We start from the raw sequence: 7,928 nt of genomic DNA, 5'->3' as shown, positions 1-7,928 counted from the left end.
TAATGTATAGAGAGAAGGGGGGGGGGGGGACGTATTCACTGACCTATCAACTGTATCTGAACACTCATTGAACATGAACTACCCAGCATGATTTTTAAAGGAACTCTGTATTATGATAAAAAAATAAATTAAGCCAAAATATTTATTAGTACAAAATGTATTTGTGTTTGCTATCAAGATATACACAATATACATAATGTATAGAGAGAAGGGGGGGGGGGGGACGTTTTTCCCGACCTTTCAACTTTATTTGAACACTCATTGAACATGAACTACCCAGCATGATTTTTAAAGGAACTCTGTATTATGATAAAAAAATAAATTAAGCCAAAATATTTATTAGTACAAAATGTATTTGTGTTTGCTATCAAGATGTCGTGAATTGGGTGATTAGAGAGAAAACAAGATGTGTTAATTCAAAATGCTAAACAAAGCTTTTTAGTAATCATCAACTGGCTGAACTTAAAGAAATAAGAGTGAAGCTATTTTACACCAGACATGTTGACAGCATGCATCGCAGAATAGCAGAAGTTATTTGAATTAAGTGTGGTGTTACACTGCATTAAGACAGTTGTCACTATAACCACTGTAAATGCATGTTCAGTTACTTTGGACAAGGCAGTGTTTATGTAGGTTTGGAAAACCATATCTTGAAAAAGAGGAAAGTAGTTCTCATTTTTTAACATTAGTGATGAACACAGGCCTTTGTCAATGAACGAACAGGGTGGCAATATTAAAGTTCTGTCTTCTCTTTTGTAATGTATTTCTTCATCTGATAGGTATTTATAATGTAATAACTAATGTCATCAAGAATAAGCTAACGTCAAAAGAAACTTGCTGAGTGGTTTTTTTTTTTTGTATTTAGATTGTGAAATAATTAAAATTGTTCTGGTTCACTAATGATAATTCCTATTGTGACACAAAAGAGATATGTTAAGAAGAAGCTAACACAATATGAGAAATCCAAGACAGCTGATTTTGGCTGTGTTGTACTGAGCTGCACAGGTTTCCTTTAAGAGTAATTTGATAGGTTAACAGAGTACCAGGAGGTTTGACAGCAAATGTATCACAGAGTATATCTTAACTTTTTGACTTTGACTAAATTAAAAAAAGAGACTGGACACAAAGTGTAACAGAATGAAACAATCTTTATTCATTAAACTGATTACACTCAAAGTTATCAAGTGTGTAAAAGAGACTATGCCTTTTCTGGACCTTCCACAGACCACTGTGAAGAAATGGTAACCTGTTGAAGAATTGTTCCAGGCTGAGAAACTGAGTGTTATATACACAAAAAATAATGCTATTCTTCTCAGGGTGTGTGCACTTCCATATCATTGTTTGGCATTCCAAAACACAAATAAGAGAGATTGTATTCTCAGTGTATCAACTGATCCATTAGTGGAATAGATGGTTTATTTTCACATATTCAATTTCAAAAAACAATTTCTCTCGAGAAAATGCACATGATACAATGGATGAATGATCCAGTTCAATAGATAACTAAGGGAAAAGGAATTTGATTACTTCCTTGCCTAATGTAATGTTTTATGTTAAAACTATGTAAACTTGTGGTATTTTCAGGTAAATTGATTTTCCTATGAGTAACAGATTTGATCAGTAAATAAAATGTGTAATCTGTGGTTGATAACTGACAAAGTTTTAAGTTGCATTTGATGGATAGTGAAAACAGTCTTTATTCAGACAAAAAAATAACTGTACATAGACAAGTGGATGATCGCCTCTGCTGGATCAATGAATAACTCGTCATTTTTCCTTCTCTCAAGATGAATCTCTGACAAAGTATTCATGATAAAAACCAAATAGGACAGAACTAAGAAAGCATACTTGAATTCAACGGGTTAGCTCAGTTTCTTTTTCCAGTTTACGGTGTCACCTCGTGAACTTTGTCTCACATCATTGGTTGGCTGTAGTGTTAGACAATTTCAACTCGGCCAGCAAAGAATAGTACAATGCAAGTTCTTTCAATATCCTTTCGTGTAGAATAGGCATTATCTATTCTAGAAAACAAAGTAATCTCAATGAGTTTCTAGACCATATGCTTATGCTAAAATTCCCATACCGCTAAAAGCAGGTAGAAAATATATACATGCATACCGCACCTTTCCTACCTTTTCCGTTTCAGGTTTCTCAAACTGACAAGTCAAATTAATCTTCCAAACCATTAACCATTGCTCTTGTGTTGTGGGCAATGAGCGTGTTAACTTCATCCTTAAAACACAGACATACCACGTGGATGACAAACTTTTAACAATGAATTACAACTTCCTGCATGAAATAACCTTTTAACAGCGACTTAAAAAACAGTACATAATAACAATAAAAGACCCTTTAATTTTGACTTAAAATACATTACATTGAAAGAAAACTTTAAAACATGATTGAAAATACAGTACATAATCAAGTAATATCTATAAAGAATAAAAGGATACACTGCTAAAAAATTAAATATTCCAAAATACAAAAAAGGTAAGCCTTTAACATTGAAATACGTGAAAACACTCAAAAACAACTAACGTATTAATAACCTTTAATGAATATAATAACATAGTACCAAAAAAGAGGGAACTTTAACATCAATGAAATGTAATAAGAAAACTTTAATAAAGATTACCTAGCCCCTTTAGAAAGGAATAGTCTAACATGCTATACTAAAATGAAAAATAAAAACCATTTTAAAACAAGAAGTAGAAAGCAGTTGGTAAGCTTGTATAATACACTGTATTTCTCTCCTTTACTCTCAGGTCATACATGATTTTAAAAACCGATTAATTAACTTATTCAAGAAACTTTTGTAGCTTATTCTCACCTATTTAAAACATTTTACGTCATAGCACATGCCAGCCAACACGACCGAACAATAATGATACATAAATGTAAAATTATGAAATAAGACATTTAATATTAATACATCAATCTGAAATGTAACACACATGATAAAACCCTTTACCATAGATTCAATGAACATTATACATAATAAATCCGTAAACAACTATTACAAAGCTACAATACAAGAAAAAAAAATCTTTAAAAAGTAATGCAACTATTGAAAGTATGTTCCACCTACGTATATGCAATGAGAAAGACCAGTCACACGATAGTGCATCTTGTGCTGAGTAATTGCAATCTTTCTTTGATGCTAGAAACCTTACATTTAATCAGTCTGATGGATGATAGTTGTTTTAAACCGTAGGAAGGGAGGAACTTGCCAACATCCCCTAAGGAAGGAAACACTGTGCTTTTGACTTTGCATATATTAGGTCGTCAAGAAATTAATGTTGCTTTTTTTATATGAAAAACCCGAACAACTTCTATATCAAAACATTTAGTAAATAAAATAGTCTCCATTTTTATCGATGATGCTTTCCCATCTTACAATCAGGTTGTCAATGCCCTGATTAAAGAAATCACTTGGTTTTGAACAGAAAACATGTCAATGTCCTCTTTAACACCTTCCACATTTGCATACGCTTTCCCTTTAAGATGGTGGTGCAGCGAACGAAAAAGATGGTAATCTGATGGTGCCATATCTGGAGAATATAGTGGGTGAGGGAGAACTTCCCAACCCAACTCCATAATCTTCTGTTGCGTCAAACGTGCCACATGTGGTCGTGGAGAAGAACACCTTTCCCATTGACTAGTGACGGGCGTTTCTGATGAAGGGCTTGATTTAAACGTTACAGTTGCTGACTATAGATCTGTTCATTGGCAGTTCGCTGTGGATTGAGGAGTTCGAAATGGATCACTTTCTGCGGATGGAGTCCAGGTTTTGGGGTCAGGAGTGGTTTTTGTCTAGAACTAAGCCATTGACTTTGGCATTTAACATTCGCATATAGAATTCATTTTTCATCACCGATGACAATTCTGTCCAAAAATGTTTCACACGCCAGAAGAAACGAAGCAACGTTTATACGTTGAAAACAATGATCATGGGAGAGTTCGTGAGATACCCAAATACCTTCTTTAAGAATTTTTCCTATACTCCTTAGATGTTTATGTATTGTTTCATGAAATACATGCAATTTCAGGGACATTTCCCGAGTGTGTTGCCTTGGGTTATAAGGGATTAGAGTATATTAAACTTTACACATTATATAGTCTACACTAACGTTTAGGCGTTTAACTATTACATGTAATGTACGTTTTTTTTTGTTTTTTTTTTGGGGGGGGGGGTATGAAAGTGTTCCAAAACGCGACATTAATTTCTTGACGACATAATAAATAAAGCTGTTTTCATTGTGTATTTCATATATTGTCCAGCATATTTTATCCTCGGCCAGTTACAGTTTAACATTGTTCTGTAACATCAAATTTCCTGTTTTTCATACTTACCCCATATATTTCTCATGTTAATTCAGTTCACCTGAAGATAACAAAGTTTTAACATCCAGATTGTTAGGTTTTTATGTATAGACTGGATTATTAACAGTAGGTGTCTGTGACTTGTTGGTAATAAATGTCAACAATAAACAGCACACAGTCCACTTCTTTTAAAATAGTTTATTAAAACAAGTCGAACGTATATATAAATGTTCATTGCACTGTTGATTCCCACAGTTGTATCCAGAGCTTTATATAATTATCTCTTTTTCGTCAAAGTCCACCCAAGTTGGTTCAATTACTTTAGAACACAATTTGACAAGAAGAATTATTCTTCCTACTCTTATTACAATATAGTCTGTGATAATTTCACTTTAGAAATCGTTATTATACGCTGTTCACAGCTAAACTCACAATCACGCAGTCAAGATCTATATATATATCTACTGAACTACATTTTGGACGCGTATTTATAGCTCAACAGAGGCCTAAAACGTTCCACACACTATGAGATAATATGATGCAATAGTACTCAATTAAAACAATGAGAAAACTTCGAAAGTTCTAGTAACATGACGCAATGATATAACAATCGTCAATTCACAACAATTGAACAACACGATATATTATTCGTAAACAATTACGAAAATATACTTGGGATAAACTATCACTTCTAAAAATAACTAAATTTAACACATCCATTAACTTAAACTGAAACAGTTATGTACATCTAACAATAAGGCTCTCTTCAAAAAATATTTACAATATATTTGAAAATTATATACCTAGACTGTTTTCAGTTCATGCACAGTCTACTCATACAGTCTGCACCCACATTTGCAGTCTCCTTGATGGCCTCAAGGTAGCTCTGGAGATATAAGTCTACCTCATGATCCTCATACTGTATATTTTGCACCTCTGGATGTATGCAAGGGGCTTATGGTCCGTCTGGATGATGAACTCCCTGTGAAGGTAGTTCTGGAATTTTTGGATGACAAATATGATGGCCAGACATTCTCATTCAATCACAGAATAGTTCTCATTACTCAACAGCTTTTTACTGATATACATTACAGGAAACAATCCGTCTACATGTTCTAGCAGAATTAATGCTCCAATTCCAATGTCTGGTGCATCAGCCTGAACTGTGAATGGTTTGTTGAAGTCTAGCATTCTAAGGACTGGCGAACTTCTTAACATGTTCTTCAACTTCTGGAATGCCATCTGCTGTTGTTTTTCCCAATTCATTTTGTTGGGTTGCCCTTTCTTGGTGAGGTCAATCAGTGGTTAAGAGACTTCATCATAATTTGGGATGAGCTTCCTCTATTATTCTGTTAACCCCAGGAAGGATCTGACTAACTACTTGATTGTTGGAGCTGGTGCATTTTGTAAATGGGTAAGCTTCTCTCCCATGGCTATTTGTTTATCACCCACCTTGTATCCAACAAAGTCCATTACAGAATAACCAATGTAGCAGTTAGATTGTCTGAGGGTCAAACCTGCAACCCTAACTCGCCAGAACTGCTCTCCGAGTTTCATCAAGCGGTCTTTCCATCTGGCTGTGTGGGTCAGAATTGTAAAGAGTAGCGCCCTCGTGGGCTTAATTGTTGGAGTTTCAATTAAAACTACTCGTTACACCAAATTTATTTGTTGGAGGACTTGTCGTGAGGAGTAGAGCCACAAGTCGTTAACTCGAGATAATTTACAGTTAGAACAAAGAAACAGAGTCCCAGACCAGCAGTGAACAGTTATAATACATTTATTAATCGTTTAATTAACATTCACTAAAAAAAACATTAAGTAATTTTCAAATTCGGTTAATCACTTAGATACTTATAAGCACCGTTAATACATACTTTCCATTAATACTCATAGACATTCTTTAAAGTACTTACATTAACTGACTAAGAGAGAAATCTTAAACTATACTTACAAAAGAGCTGGGCTGGTAATTTTGCTAATGTTGGATATCTTCATAACTTCGGCTAGCGGAACTTCAGAACTTCTCAAGGAACTTTCTGACTCCTGGAGGAACTGATTTTTCAGCCCCAGACATGGATTTATAAACCAAAATTTCTTGGTATTATCTCGAGTATCTAAATAATATACAGCACTACCCGCAAGTAGTCCTATTACCCTATTGGATGCTTTAGGGCAATCTCCGGGCTTATCCAAAACTATAACCATAACTCTCAAGTAATTGGTTACCGTTGAGTTAGTCGATCACCTATTTACTTGTGCTGCTACACCCATGTCCTGTAAGTGATAGCACCGATTTTGCTTGTTAACTCAGAGTTTTTCGCACCTTTTCTAGTTCTAAGGGGTTAGTGCCAGCAATCCATCAACCTGTCACGGGTGCTTGTGCACTCATTTCGTTACTAGGCAACGTTTTTCACATAATTAGGCTTCTGACCTTGCTTCTTAATTCCTTGTCTTATTTCACAACACAGGCCTCTCTTTGTCACCTCTATTTTATATATCCCTGTCTACTTAAACTTTAAAACTGTTTCAATTTTATTCTAAAACTCTTTTTAATTAATAAAATCCTGAAGCAATTGTACAATTTCCTCAAAAATATCCAATTGCTTCAGAATGTCATCCACATAATGCTCGATGTTGGAGGTTTTGTGCAACATCTCCCTCGTCATACAGTTGAATGTCACTGCTGAGTTGGCTAACCCAAATGGCATCCTCTTGAATAGGTAGCGTCAGTATAGTGTCACAAAGGATGTCTTCTCTTTAGATTCTGTCTCATTCGGGATCTGCCAATAATCTTTACTGGAATCGATAAGATGATTATATTTAACGAAAATGTTTTTGTTATTTTTTCATTTCCATTTACGTATTACTCATACCCTAATAAGTAAATGCTTTGTGTTGCCTGGAGTTCCATCTTGTCCAGAAAAGACCACTATTTTCTGAGTACAAGGGCTTGCATGGATCTTAAATGAAAAGTGTTTAGAATGACTTGTAATCGGAGGTAATAGAAATGAAGCATCACAAACTTGTTAATATCAGAACTGGACAGTAAGAGTTCAAGTGAGCTTTAGAAGTAAAGGCTGATTTTTCATGACTACATTTGATTAATTTCTCTTAAATGCTTAAATTCGACATTGACAGTTATCAAATAAAGCCAACATCTAGCCTTAGTGCCGTGATTACCAAACAGTAAAGTACATAATCTCACTTTCCTATAGTATATATTATATATTTACAAAATTTAAAAAGTTTAGATTCAGAAATTATTAAATTCGACAGTGTGCCAGTTCAGTCTAAATTGTTATTTCCCGTTTCATGATTCTGTCAAAGAAGTAACCTACTTTTTGCGAGATAGTTGTATTGTATTGTTACGTCTCTGCTCGTTTGATAATTTCCGTTAGAAATTCTTCCCGAGAAACTTCAGCGATACAAGTCCTTTTTTAAATAAAACTAGTTTATTCTTTCTCAATACAACTTTGCAATACACTTAATTTCCACAGTCACTTCAACATACGCTATAATTCTCAACGAACGATTCACGCACTTTACTTACTACCGCGCTTGACTCAATTGTCCGTCTATATCTTCAATCTGTCCGATATTCAATT

This window comes from Limulus polyphemus, unplaced genomic scaffold (assembly GCF_000517525.1).
Source record: "Limulus polyphemus unplaced genomic scaffold, Limulus_polyphemus-2.1.2 Scaffold532, whole genome shotgun sequence".
NCBI lineage: Eukaryota > Metazoa > Arthropoda > Merostomata > Xiphosura > Limulidae > Limulus > Limulus polyphemus.
Note: the sequence above shows the minus strand (reverse complement) of the source record.